The sequence below is a fragment of the Protopterus annectens genome, chromosome 5.part0 (assembly GCF_019279795.1).
Source record: "Protopterus annectens isolate FY-2018-M chromosome 5.part0, PAN1.0, whole genome shotgun sequence".
Taxonomy (NCBI): domain Eukaryota; kingdom Metazoa; phylum Chordata; order Ceratodontiformes; family Protopteridae; genus Protopterus; species Protopterus annectens.
In genome coordinates this window covers 1,762,613,993-1,762,629,771 of record NC_056735.1, presented here as the reverse complement: position 1 = coordinate 1,762,629,771, position 15,779 = coordinate 1,762,613,993, and positions in this window count along the sequence as shown.

Here is a 15,779-nt window from a genome sequence, read left to right as displayed (position 1 = left end):
TATGAATCTGATCAGTTTTTTCACAAACAAGGGGGAAGCCATTTTGGGAAGTGGAAAAAAGGGGGAAAATGGAAAAAGAAATACTAACATCAGAAGGTCAACATCCCTTTAACTCTATCAATGACTCAGTCTGTAATGACAATTCTAAAATTACAGTTACAAATAAAATAATATGTACTTATAATAATTTTAAAATATACAATTATAGTAACTTGCAATTAGAAAAAGTGCATTTTAGTTTATTATCTAAAGGATTTAAATTCATTCCTACCCCTAAATACAACATGGTTAACAATATATTAGAGTTCAAAAAATATGTCAGAAAATTGAACTTATCTATGATGTTCGGAAATAATGAACGGGAATCAGCCACTGGTATAGATTCCTTAAAAAAGAAAAGTAGTTTCATACCTATAAGTAACCCTAATATTCAGAAGTTTGACAACAAAGTCACCAGAGACTTATATGCAATTAGTCATACATTCAAGGGGCAACAAATAAAATCTAACCTAACTAAGAAGGAGACTTCAACATTATTTGAGTTGCAGAACAACAGCAACATTAGAGTTATGAAGCCGGACAAGGGGGGAGGTATAGTCATCTATGATGCCAACACATATAGTGGAATTATACACAAAATTCTTTATGAGTCAGGCAATTATACATCTATCTCACAGAATGAGATTAATATAGCCTATAGAAGAATTGATATGTATTTAGAAGAATATTTTTTAGATCAGAGAATTTCAGAAGACCTATACCACTACATGTCTGTGGACCATCCCACTTTGGCTACCATTGTGGGTATTCCTAAGGTCCACAAAGATTTTACTAACCCCCCTTTCCGGCCGATCATCTCCGGAAGTAAGTCAAAGACTTTTCCCATTGGAAAAGTGATAGACAATATGTTGAAGCCCCTATTTGAGAATGTTAAACACATGGTAAAAGATTCGTGGGACTTTTTGAAAAACTACCCTGTTTCTAAATATAATAGAAATATTATCTTTAGTAGTATAGATGTCATTGACCTATTTAGTAGCATTCCTATTGAGGAAGGACAAGAAGCATTCATCAACTGCTTAAGAAGACATACTGATTTATCCTGGGACACTATTACACTATTAGCGGATCTGATGTCTATTGTGCTGGAAAATAATTTTATTTATTTTGAGGGAGAACTCTTCAAGCAGACCAGGGGAGTAGCTATGGGTGCTGCATGTGCACCCATATTTGCTAACCTGGTCATGCTGGAATGGGAAGACACTCTTATTTTCAGCAGTACATTTTACAAATCCATTTGCTATTACTCAAGATTCTTGGACGACAACTATATTATGTGGGAAGGCGATGAAAAGTCTTATTTTGACTTTATAGCATATATTAATTCTAGCAGTGAATATTTAAAATTCACTGAAGTACACAATAATCAGGGGGTTCCTTATTTGGACACACTGGTTTCTGTTAACAATGGATGGTTAAAGTCCAATATTTACAGAAAAAGTACTTTTTCGAACTCATACATGGACTATTACAGTTACCATCCTAGAAAGATGAAGTGTAAACATATACAAAGGTCAATGCATTAGAGCTATGCGAATGACGTCTGAATATGACGACATGATTAAAGAGATAGGATATATTACATCTTTATTTTTAGAAAGAGGGTATGCAACAGATTTGATGGATGACATATCTGGATACATATTAGAACTGAGAGATAGTAGGTATACCTCACTACTGGGAATGAACACCTCCCATTTAGGACAAGACCAACTAAGTAATGGGACGACAACAAGAGTCGTTAACAAATATAAAAAGGCTTATATTATTGAATTTGGACCTTTTACTAATATAATTAAAGACATCATAATGAACAATTGGCATATTTTAACAACTGAACAAGAGATTTTGGAGAAGGTTGGTGGTAAACCAATTTTTGTTAACAGGATGGGAAGGAACTTAAAGCATTTATTAGAATTACCCAAGCATGGATTGAATGAATCTAATACACACACCAGTAAGTGTGGGGCATGTAACCAGTGTAGTTACATTAATGAAAACAGCCCCATTAAATTATTGAATGCAAATGGTACTAGGATATTTACATCTAAAGGGAATTGCCAAAGTAAGATGCTGGTTTATATTGCTTCTTGTACGGTCTGTCCTGCATATTACATCGGGAAGACTGAGAGGCATTTTAAACAAAGAATTTATTCCCATACTTATTGTATTAGAAGGGGTGACAACAAAAATGCTTTAGCCAGACACACTATCGACAAAGGGACTGAGCATACCTTCAAGTTTTCCATTATAGAGATTATAAAGAACAACCCAAGAGGGGGAAACACCAGGAACTACCTTGCCTATAGGGAACTGTACTGGCAGGTGTATACAGATGCCACTTTCCCACCTGGTTTAAATGATTATATGTCTATAAAACCCCTACTGATGTTAAATGAAAGAAACTGATCTATATATCATGCACCTGATGAGTATAGTAAGCAGCCCATCTTTCATATTTATGTTACATGAGTGAACAACAATATACATTCTGAGGTTTATTGTTTAAACTTTCTCGATAGTTTCACCCTATTACACTTAAACACATTTCAACAGACTTTGTACAGTGCCTTACACAATATGGGAATTTATTTCAGACAAAAACTAGTCTAACAACAAGCATTAAGACAAATGGATTACACCATTTGTGGTTGTTTTTTAACATATTTTTAAAATGTTATATCACTTTAATTTGAAACTCTCTAACAGCGCTTTTTGGCGCCAATTTCAACTATATATGATTGTAAATGACTGATTTTATTTGTTCTGAGGAAGCTCGCTGTGGTTGCGAGTGAAAGCGCTAAACCAGGATTTTTGTACAACATTAAATTTGTTCTTTTTACCATCCGGTGGATTTATTTTGCTGACAGCTGTTTTAACACTGATATCAGTTGCTGTGTGGAAGGAACTGTTTGGGGAGGTGTTTTTGCTTCTGTGGTTCAAGGATGGTCTACAAGATACAAAAATAAATTAAAGCATCTCCATTAGTGCTAGATGTTTTATTTATTTATTTTTTGGACAAGGGCAGCCTTTGAATGAGCCATTAAAGGTTCACAATTTTAAATTTCTTCTACACAATTCAAGCTATGTATTTTATGTATTTAATCATTTGTTTTAAAGGTTTCAGATGCCAGGGATGGTTCTATACATGGCAACATTCCCTGTAAAAACGGTTAAAGAATACATACACACAGACACATATGTACATGGGTCTTTATATGTTTGTCAAGTTTTTACATTATCAAACTTTAAATGGTTAAGACCATATGACTGACAATGTAAAAACTCAAAAAACAACTATGGGAAAGAAACCAAGTTGCATAGAGATTGTGTAACAGTTGAGAATGCACTCATTTCCCCAATATAGTGCTATTTCATAGTTTATATATCTACTGTATATATATATATATATATATATATATATATATATATATATATATATATATATATATATATATATATATATATATATACACTTATATATATATATATATATATATATATATATATATATATATATATATATATATATATATATATATATATATATATATATATATATATATATACATATATATATATAGATAGTGGGGGTGGGGTGTGCAGGGGGTATGCTGCCCTGCTAAAATGTTGTTTCTTCTTCCTAGCTGGTTTTCAATATTTTAAATTATCGATTATATGATCCCGACCATATGAGTTTTCACAATTTAAAAATTCGACCAACTATTATAAATCCATATATATAAACCTATCTATCTATGTGTGTGTGTGTGTGTGTGTGTGTGTGTGTGTGTGTGTGTGTGTATGTGTGTGTGTGTGTGTGTGTGTGTGTGTGTGTGTGTGTGTGTGTATACATACATGCATACGTGCGTTATATATATATATGTACTGGATATATATATATATATATATATATATATATATATATTTTTTTTTTTTTATATTATCTGCACTGATTATGTACCTGTGCATGACATTGTAATCCCTTTCTTTGACAATCAAAATAACAGCAATGCACACATGCATTGTCAGCAGCCAAAGCAGTTGCTATAAATAAGACACAGATTTTGTTTTCAGGCAAATGACTTTAGCAGTATGGAAATAACAATATAGACCTGGACAGAAATATAACTAAAGCTGTGCAGAAATGTGATGCTTTATTTTTCAATAAGAAAGTAATTCGCCATTGAGAATACTCCCTACTCTGTTATTTAACAATGACGCTTATCCAAATGTCATTTTTCATGGCAGGTAGAGCAGCACTCTATTCTTTAAATTAAAAACGCTTCTTTTCTGAGATTTTGCTGTATGTCACCACTGTGGAATAATATGTAAACATAAGAAAGTTTTAAAAAGGAACAGATGTTTTTGCTTACTGGAATGAATTGCAGAAATTACATGTTTTTAGAAGACTGCTAACATTGTTGAATTGGTGGTGGCAACACCATAGAAGGGAATATAATAGAAAGGGGACACAAAGTGATAAAAATGCAGCAGTGGATTAAGTGAGCTCACAGGAGGGCAGGCAGTAGTGCACAGCTAAATTAAATGAAGACATAGATACATACTTGGCTACACAAGACAAGTTCTTGTGCAATTTCTGTGGCTACCACATTTTCTTTGGTGCATGTATGTGCTTTTAATGCTAATGAATCTGTTTGCATGGTGACAGCTATATAGAAATACATACTTGTTTGTTTCATGCATTTTCAGCAAGAACAGAAGAACAAGTGTGCATGAACTGTCTTTTTTACTCCCTTTGCCAACTGACTTAGATGCCCATGATCTTCCTAAAACTTTCTCTGTCAATTCATTCTCCTTGCAGGATTAAAGTGATGAAATCTCTGTCATGCACAATAAATTGTGAGGGCTGTGTGAGGGCTTTTTTCTAATTTATTGCCACCCGTGTTCCCAAGCCTCTGTCTCGTTTTGTGTAAAAGTTATCTGTCTGGATTATTGTCAGTCTAGAAATCATGTGAGCTTCCAGAAATATTTTTCTGTATGGGTATGCCAGGGTTTTCCCTCTCTGGTAATAAGACAGCATTTTCCCACTGTTTAATCACCAGTATCATGGATGGCCCTTGCTTATTCCAAGTACAGCAATTTTTGCAGTTGGGCAGTGTGCTTCTGTGCAGTCAGACTAGTATTGTCAACAGCATGAATTTGATGAAGTAAGTTTGGGATACATGCTTCTGAAGGGAAGATAGCAGAGAAATATTATAGAACATACATAAACAATGCAAAGCCTTATAACAGATACATGCGCACACACACACACACACACACACACACACACACACACACACACACACACACACACACAGACACAAGCACACATAGCTATAGATATATAGTTATAGATAAAGCTAGATTTTATGTATACACACGCACAGACATGCATATACAACATCAGAGGCACAAGTACCTGCACACACACACACACACACACACACACACACACACACACACACACACACACACACACACACACACACACACAAGCACACATAGCTATAGATATATAGTTATAGATAAAGCTAGATTTTATGTATACACACACAGACATGCATATACAACATCAGAGGCACAAGTACCTGCACACACACACACACACACACACACACACACACACACACACACACACACACACACACACACACACATCCACACACACAGTAACAGGCACACACACCCACTCAGTGCAGATTCATTAGATACACATATTTACTGAATATTATCACACCATTTCAAAAATTACTATATGTAAAACATTCCACTATAAATAAACAAAGAGAGGGATTGCTTTTTCTAAAAAATTGAAATAATAAATGCATGCATACCTACATACACAAATTCCAGGGTTGAGTTTCTAAGTGCAGATGCCCTTCTTTGTAGGTATTATTACGAAATAAAGAACCTTCCTTGAGTATGAAAGCTGGTGACCTGCATAACACTACTCAGCAGCCAGTTATTTAAGCAATAGCCAATAACGTGGTGTGGTATATTGAAGATTTACCCACAGTTGTGGTTTAATCACAAGGGCGAAGCCCGTGTGATTAAATAAAGCCAACCGTGGGTAAATTTCAATGTACCACAACCACGGAGTCAGATATTGCTATTATACAATGACATTATTTAAGAAAGAAAATGCTTACTTTTCTTCAATAATGTCTTTGTATCCATGTTTTTGTGGTATCCTGAGGCTCTTTCTGATGTACTATGTACTGTGCATGCGTATTGGACTTGTATTCCCATGCATTCCCAGTACATCAGTGCTGTGCAAAGGAAGCAATGGAGAAAGGAAGCTTTTCCTTTTTTTTTTTTTTTTTTTTTTTTTTTTTTATTGAAAATAAAACAAAAAAAGAAACCGGGAGACTTTTAATGAATGAGGGAAAGCTGGGACAGAAATAATAAAAGGGTAATCAGGTAAGTTTCGATAGTTTTGCAGAATGTACCTGATTACCCTTTTATTTTTGTCTGCATCATCTCCCTTGTCCATTAAAAGTCTCCTGGTTTCTTTTTTTTTTGTTTTCAATAAATAAAAAAAGGAAGAAAAGTAAAACACTTATGAGATATACTAATGGAAAAAAGTCCGTTGGTATAGTCTCGGATTTACAGTGGGCACACTGGTTGGGTTCACCAATCAGTGTGCTCATTTTTGAATATTAATGGCCATTCATTGTATAAATCCCTATAACACACACTGTCAGGCATTAGTGAATACATACATGTTTCTCTTTGTTTGATTAGTTGCCATGCCAGTGTCAGGAAAAACTGCATCATCATCATCATCATCATCATCATCATCATCATTACTATCATCATCATCATCATCATCATCACCATCATCATCATCATTACCATCATCATCACCATCATCATCATCACCATCATCATCATCATCATTACCATCATCATCATGATCATCATCATCATCATCACCATCATCATCATCATCATCATCATCATTACATCATCACCATCATCATCATCATTACCATCATCATCATCATCATCATTACCATCACCATCATCATATAATACACTAGCAGCCTGAATGAGCATACCAGCACTGTGTAATAAATATCTGGATATAATAGTAATAAATGTCTCTGTGTCTCAACAATGCCTGTGATGATAAGTTCAGTAAGCATACCCATTGCCTTGCTTGTCCTTGGAAAATTAGAAATGCCTCCTCTTCAGCATGATTCACTAGAGCTGATCCTCATACCTCCAACAACTGCATTGTACTGATTTATACACTCTCTGCAGTCCCCAGATATAAACTGTCAGCATGTAGGCTACTGACTCTTGGCTACAGAGGACGACTAAAGCCTATGCTCATCTGGGGCTCATACAGTAAATCACTGTCAGCCTCATATGAGAGCTCTGATAGGGTGATCATGCCTTCTCATGCTTGAGATTATCTCCTCCCAAAAGTTAGGATGGCTGCTGAATTTATCACATTTATGACTCAATGACAATACCTCTTAAAGAAATGGACAATGCAGATCTTTTCATTCATGTACCCTGTGTTTGCACCAGCTTATCCATATGCAGGAATAACTCTGTTTTATCTAGACTGTGTTACAGTGTTAGTATCATACTTCAATGGAGTTTAGACTAAAAGTTTGACTAATGAATATACAGCTGAACATTATTTACTTTCTTTCTTTTTTGCTCCAGCCTTTTATGCTTATTTATCCAGTGTGAGATTTCCACTATAGTGTCTAATATATACTGCATTTCTTCTAGTTTTAATTTATATAAGGACTTACTTTCATAATCTGCAGGTAACTTACGCTTTTCATAAATTTGTATTTGTGTGTGGCTCTGGGTTAATGGCTCAACATGTGGCTTTTGTCTTAAATGCAAGGGGGATGGTGTACAAATCAAATGAATGGCTGGGGCAACTGCAGTGGGGTGAGACTATCCCCCAGATTCTGCAAGCCTTGCATGGCGTGCAGGATTAGTGCAGGAGTGCCAGCAGGCAATATGTTTGCTGTGCGATCCAGGAATAACCTGTATGGGCGCACATGAGCGCTCCTGCACTAGTCCTGCATGGACTCAGCCCCTCTATGCAAATTACTCCATTTGCAGGAGAAATCCATGCAAATGAGGTGAATTTGCGATCCAGGAATCTTTTTTTTTTTTTTTTTTTTTTATTGAAAATAAAACAAAAAAAGAAACCGGGAGACTTTTAATGAATGAGGGAAAGCTGGGACAGAAAAAATAAAAGGGTAATCAGGTAAGTTTCGATAGTTTTGCAGAATGTACCTGATTATCCTTTTATTTTTGTCTGCATCATCTCCCTTGTCCATTAAAAGTCTCCTGGTTTCTTTTTTTTTGTTTTCAATAAATAAAAAAAGGAAGAAAAGTAAAACACTTATGAGATATACTAATGGAAAAAAGTCCGTTGGTATAGTCTCGGATTTACAGTGGGCACACTGGTTGGGTTCACCAATCAGTGTGCTCATTTTTGAATATTAATGGCCATTCATTGTATAAATCCCTATAACACCCACTGTCAGGCATTAGTGAATACATACATGTTTCTCTTTGATGAGTTATTTTATGATGCCATGAAAATGTTACAAACAGATTGCCAATGTCAAAGATTTCTAACTGTGAAAAGGGGGAATTGGGTTGAATTATGCTTTGGATAAAGAATATGGCTAGTTAATTGTGGACCAGAACTTGTTTTAGGGCTGCTGACATTAAGGAAGTGTTGGTTTAAAAAAAAACAGCAGCTTCTTACGCGAATGGCCATTTTACTTATCACTGAACTTGACCTGGCCTTGACTTTCCTCTAGAACTCAAAAAAGAGATGAATGCTCTTTTATTTTCACCATGTATTTAATTTCAGGAATAATTCATTTTAGAGTTATAAAGTGGAGCCATCCCAGCTGTAGAGGGACTAGTTCAGCTAGTAAGAGCACAAAAGTATACTTAAAATAGGAAACTGTATCATCCAATGATAACTTTGAAAGTGGTAAGCATTTAGCTACAGAAAGAGCACTTCTAATTGACTCAACTTTGATTTTTTTTTCATACTTTATGATACCTAATAATGTACTTGCATTTAAATATTTGAGTAACATCGTACCATACATACTGGGAGGTGATCACTAACAAAATCAGCCTTTACTGTACTCATCAAAATCTTCTGGGGGACAGATACCAGGGCCCAATCAAGCAAACTTTCACAGCTGTTACTTTTATTAGGTCAAGTAGTTATTGAGGTGAGCTATGTAACACCATAAATCTGATTCTGTGGTTGTGATATAACATTATGGGAATGCTTCCAGTCAGTGTTTAGGTCACCAACAATGCTGGTTTCAATTTTTTTTGGAAGAAGTTAACAAGTGATTGTTCTGTTGGATCATTACTAGGCAGAATGTATATATACACGCCATTCTGAGGGGTTTATGTTTGTTTATCTGCATGTTAATTACCAACAATTATCTATTCTGTTGTACTGGAAGTTATGAATCAGACAGGAAAGGAGTGAAGCAATTATTTTATAAGAATGCAATACCATCAGCACCTTTGTACTATCAGCATGAAATATATTACTTGGTAAAGAAAACTTCTAATCTTTGATTACTTCAGCTGTGGTTTTAAAAATGTGAGTATGTCATGTTGGCATAGACTGATGTAGCATTCTGGATATAATAATAAATAATTGCCTTGCATCTTCCAACATTATAAAAAAAATTTAGAAAAAAAAATATTCAAGAAAAGTGTGCTTATCTGCTGCATAGTGACTGCATTCCCATGAGGTTAATAAGAATCGTGAAACCATGCAGAAGCTAAACCGCTTTGGGACATAAAAATGTATGTTTTCCTGTTTATCTCTGTTGTTCCCCATACTTTAAAATCTTTTTTTTTTTTTTACTGATAGCATTCTGTTACAGTTTTGTCTTGAGAAACATGTAAGTCAGATCTCAAATGTAGAGCTTAATATGACACTGGAAACAGAAATAAATGTACTGTAAACACATACAATATTCTAGTAGGTATTGCACCTCCTTCATAGAATAGTATTATATTTACATTTAATAATAAAAGAAACAAACATCATATTTTAATTCAGTGAAGTCATTCTTAAATAAAGTTAATAAAATGTTTACCAGATATCTGCAGTGGGCCTGCTTACTAAACTTGTACATCATTCCATTTTTCCATGCTTCTACAACCTCGCCCCCCCCCCAAAAAAAAAAAAGAGAAGCAATGTTTGATTAGTTGCCATGCCAGTGTCAGGAAAAACTGCATCATCACCATCATCATCATCATCATCATTACTATCATCATCATCATCATCATCATCACCATCATCATCATCATTACCATCATCATCACCATCATCATCATCATCATCACCATCATTACCATCATCATCATCATTACCATCATCATCATCATTACCATCATCATCATCATCACCATCACCATCATCATATAATACACTAGCAGCCTGAATGAGCATACCAGCACTGTGTAATAAATATCTGGATATAATAGTAATAAATGTCTCTGTGTCTCAACAATGCCTGTGATGATAAGTTCTGTCACTAAGAATATTTATCCCTACCATAACGCTGACAGCAGCATGGTTTATGGCATTTGGCAATAACACTTTTTGTAATTCTGACGCAGAACACCACAGATGTTGCAAACCTCAGTGCAGCAATGCCAAGAAGTGCATGCTGGACTAGGTAAGACAAGCATGGACCTACTTAGCTATGAGAGAAACAACTTCAGTATGAAACAGGAGGACAAACTTACTGCAAAGTATGCAATACATGTACATAGACAGATTCCTGTCATTAGACTGACCTGAATTTCGAGTACCATAACACTGACAGTCAGAAGGCTGAACTTGAAAATAAATACAAATTGTTGTTTTTCCAGGGGGCAAGTCCCCCACTATCCCACATGTGGGAGGCACAGCCCCCCACACCCATTGCTAATTAAATATACTAACTCTGAGATTGCACTACAGCCCAGAAAGGGTCAGTTTTCTGATCCCCACTGTACCTTAATTGCACAGCACCAGCTCCCCGTTATTGAATTACGTCAACATTTCTGCCATTGACTTATAAGGTTCAACATTCCAGCACTCAACATTTCTGTCCATCGAGCTCTTAGTATGAACCTGCGTGGACAAGACAAAACTGAATGTGAATACCTGAGGATTACAAATCTCCATGTGCAGTATCTGATACACCTGCATATGCCATAGTACAGACTTACCATGCACAGAACCTATTTACGCACATGTGTAGTATCTCATTTGGGAATTCAGTAATAGTCATGCAGGCAATGCACTTCCTGGAACTTGGACAAGCACATCAGAAGAAGAATCTGCTCTTTGAAAGACACAAAGTCCATCATATTTAATAGAAACAACACTAGCATACCTGGTACAGTTGTGTAACATAGCTTCAAGGACCAGGGTGTGCCATCAGGAATGACTGTCTCACAAACCTGCAACTTAAAAATTCAGTAAGCATACCCATTGCCTTGCTTGTCCTTGGAAAATTAGAAATGCCTCCTTTTCAGCATGATTCACTAGAGCTGATCCTCACACCTCCAACAACTGCATTGTACTGATTTATACACTCTCTGCAGTCCCCAGATATAAGCTGTCAGCATGTAGGCTACTGACTCTTGGCTACAGAGGACGACTAAAGCCTATGCTCATCTGGGGCTCATACAGTAAATCACTGTCAGCCTCATATGAGACCTCTGATGGGGTGATCATGCCTTCTCATGCTTGAGATTATCTCCTCCCAAAAGTTAGGATGGCTGCTGAATTTATCACATTTATGACTCAATGACAATACCTCTTAAAGAAATGGACAATGCAGGTCTTTTCATTCATGTACCCTGTGTTTGCACCAGCTTATCCATATGCAGGAATAACTCTGTTTTATCTAGACTGTGTTACAGTGTTAGTATCATACTTCAATGGAGTTTAGACTAAAAGCTTGACTAATGAATATACAGCTGAACATTATTTACTTTCTTTCTTTTTTGCTCCAGCCTTTTATGCTTATTTATCCAGTGTGAGATTTCCACTATAGTGTCTAATATATACTGCATTTCTTCTAGTTTTAATTTATATAAGGACTTACTTTCATAATCTGTAGGTAGCTTTTCATAAATTTGTATTTGTGTGTGGCTCTGGGTTAATAGCTCAACTTGTGGCTTTTGTCTTAAATGCAAGGGGGATGGTGTACAAATCAAATGAATGGCTGGGGCAACTGCAGTGGGGTGAGACTATCCCCCGGATTCTGCAAGCCTTGCATGGCATGCAGGATTAGTGCAGGAGTGCCAGCAGGCAATATGTTTGCTGTGCGATCCAGGAATAACCTGTACGGGCGTACATGAGCGCTCCTGCACTAGTCCTGCACGGACTCAGCCCCTGTATGCAAATTACTCCATTTGCAGGAGAAATCCATGCAAATGAGGTGAATTTGTGATCCAGGAATCTGAAAACCAGCCATGCAGGACTAGTGTAATCTGCAGAAATGTACTCCAAAAGTAATGGAGTACATTTTTGCAAATCCCAAAACGGAGCCATGACAGCTCCAAATAAAGGGTGCATATCATTTAGAACGCATGCCAATGGCCAAGTATAAGGCCATTGGCATGGAAAACAGTTGAAAAAAAAATCAACTTTTATTTTTTTTTAGCTGATCTCGACTGTTTAAGCATAGAGCAGCAGAGCGCAAACATGGTCGGGAGGAAAATAAGAAAATAAACCTAAAATAAGCATTCTAACTAAAATCACTGTTCTGCCATTATAGTCAATGACAGGCAGAAGACAACATGGCCAGTGAATAGTGGTTGCTAAGGAGGGAGGCTCAGTATGAGACATGTAACAATGCATTAGCAGGCAATCCTATGCAAATGAGGGGAATGATAGTGAATCCCAGATTTCCCCTGCATGCTAATCAGCTCCCAACAGTGTAAGAGCAGGAATAGCTTGGTGCAAGCCTAGGAGTTAGCTGACATCATAGGGGGGTATGTGTCAGGCATACTGTAAGTGGATTGGAGCCCTGTGGCTCAGGTTTGCTCCTAGCTTAGCACAGCTAGGCAAGGGTGTGTCTGAGGCTGCCTAGCACTCTTTACATTGCCTAAGTGGGTGTGCACACTGCGCACTGGGTTTTAAAGAAAAAAAAAAGTAAACCAGGAAATAGCAGCTCTGTGCACATTTGAGCACTGTGTTTGTGCTGTGTGCCTCTGGGCTTAATCAGGAAGGCAATGGGAAGGGAAAACAGCAGTAGGAAGGTAATTTAGGAGAACTACCATAGCTGGCAGGTGAAATGTATCAGAATCAGCCAATTACACAGGCAGCAGACCAGCCCAGCCCAGAACACTACTATAAACTATGCAAACACCTTCCCCTCTGTTTTTTCCCATACTCTACACCACTGGTGTATACAAGCGGGGAAGTTTTAACAAACAAAACAACAAAATGATAGGGTCTGCAATAGCTATCTTACAACAACTTGTGGAAGAGGCTGAGGGTGGTGAGAATGTGAATGCTGTTGACCAACCCACAGTGAGAAGATGGAGAAGAGTGTACAGACCCAGAATAACCTACCAGGGTCTACATGAGCTGGAGACAGTGGAGCGCTATATGGAGGACAGGAACCTCCTACAGCAAATTGTTGAGCTGTGTCGGCCACGCCTGACACACAGAACTAACAGAGGGGAACCCATTTCAGTGGATACCAAGGTATGCGTAGGCCTAAGAATACTAGCTACAGGTACCTTTCAAAGGATAACTGGAGATATGATGGGGATCTCACAGGCATCAGCATCCAGGGTACTCCACCAGTTCCTGGATGCCATGTCAGCACATGCCGGTGAGCACATATATTTCCCCAACACCCGTGAGGCGTTGGCCAGCAATATGCAACTGTTCCACCAAATAGCCGAATACCCTGAGTTAGTGGGGTGCTATAGACTGCACGCACATATGCATCAAAGCATCACCCGGTGAGCGGGGTAGGGTCTACATCAATGACAAGGGCTTCCCCTCCATCAACTGCTGGGTCATGTGTAATATCCAGGGCATAATAATGAATGTGTGCTGGCTGCTCTGGAAGCTATCACAATTCCCACATCTGCCATCTGATGCAGCTACACCACAGATTTGCCAATGGGGACATCTATTACAGTCACCTAGTTGGGGATGCTGGATACACACTGGAGCCGTGGCTGATGACACCCATCAGAAATGCACACACACCCAAACAAGAACTCTATAATGAGGCACATGCACACACCAGAATTATAATATAGCATGTGTTTGGGATGCTCAAGTCACAGTTCTGGTGCCTGGACACATCCGGTGGAGCCTTGCAGTACTCACCAGCTACATGTACCCAAATTGTCATCGTATGTGCCATGCTACACAATATGATCCTGTGGAAATAGCTGCAGCAGGAACAGCAAGGGGCAGACCCACACAGACCCCCACCATTGCCAAGGCCTGCACAGCCACAGAGTGACTCAGAGGAGGAAAAAGTTGAGCCTACCCCAGTAGGCAGAAGGAGGTGTACCCAGTATGCCCTGGTCTTGGCAAAGAGGCAATGCATAGCACATACACTGACACGAGGGACCCAGGGAATAACACCTCTCTCTAATTCTCTCATACAGTAAAGGGGATGCCAAACATGACACTACCTGTGCTCAACCATGTGTAGGGAGTGTACTATGTGCATCTGACATAGACAGCCCTGCAGCACCACCCTCAATATGGGGACACCCACAAGGTAAGTCACTCAACCTACCAATTGCCAAATGGAGTATAATGTTTTGTTACCTGTATCTATGGTATGGATGTGAGCATGCAAGGGAATCTGGTGGCTGAATGGTATGCCAGCAGATAGTAGACACCTATAGTGTCACCGTGAGATATGTAACAAATATTGGTGTCACCATAATAACCAATACTAAACAGGGTGACAAAACCCACTGCTGGAAATGTGCTGGGCCACATGTGTGTCCATAAGACTCACACATGCCAGTCAGGGAGGTTCACATACCCAGCAGTCTCAGCCAGCAGGACAGGTGTAGACAAACACAAACAAAGGTTGTGCTATGGCCTCTGAATGATGTATATGGGTAACCTACCCCCCCAGGACTACACAGACAGACTACAGCAGGTCAGGCAGTGGAATGTTAGTTCTGAAGGGTAGGAAGTCAGAAACTAATATGTAGATCAATCAAAGCTAAGACCTGTAGTACACTGATATGCCTCTAGTCAACATGATAGGTTAGAATGCAGAATGAAATGGAGTACCTGACATACCAGTACAGTCATGGCAAATGTATGCAAGTGTCAGGTGTGCCCCCTTAACCTATGTAGAAATGTAAAAACAGTCAGGTGTGCCCTCCCCCGTCCTGTGTAGAAATGTAGTAACAGTCAGGTGTGCCCCCCCACAGTCCTGTGTAGAAATGTAGTAACAGTCAGGTGTTCCCCCCCAATCCTGTGTTGAAATGTAGACGCAGTCAGGTGTGCCCCCCATCATGTGATGAAATGTAGAAATAGTCAGGTGTGCCCCCTCAGTCCTGTGTAGAAATGTAGAAACAGTCAGGTCTGTCCCCCCACAATCCTATGTAGAAATGTAGGAACAGTCAGGTGTGCCCCTTCCCCCAACCCAGCGTAGAAATGTAGTAACAGTCAGGTGTGTCCCCCT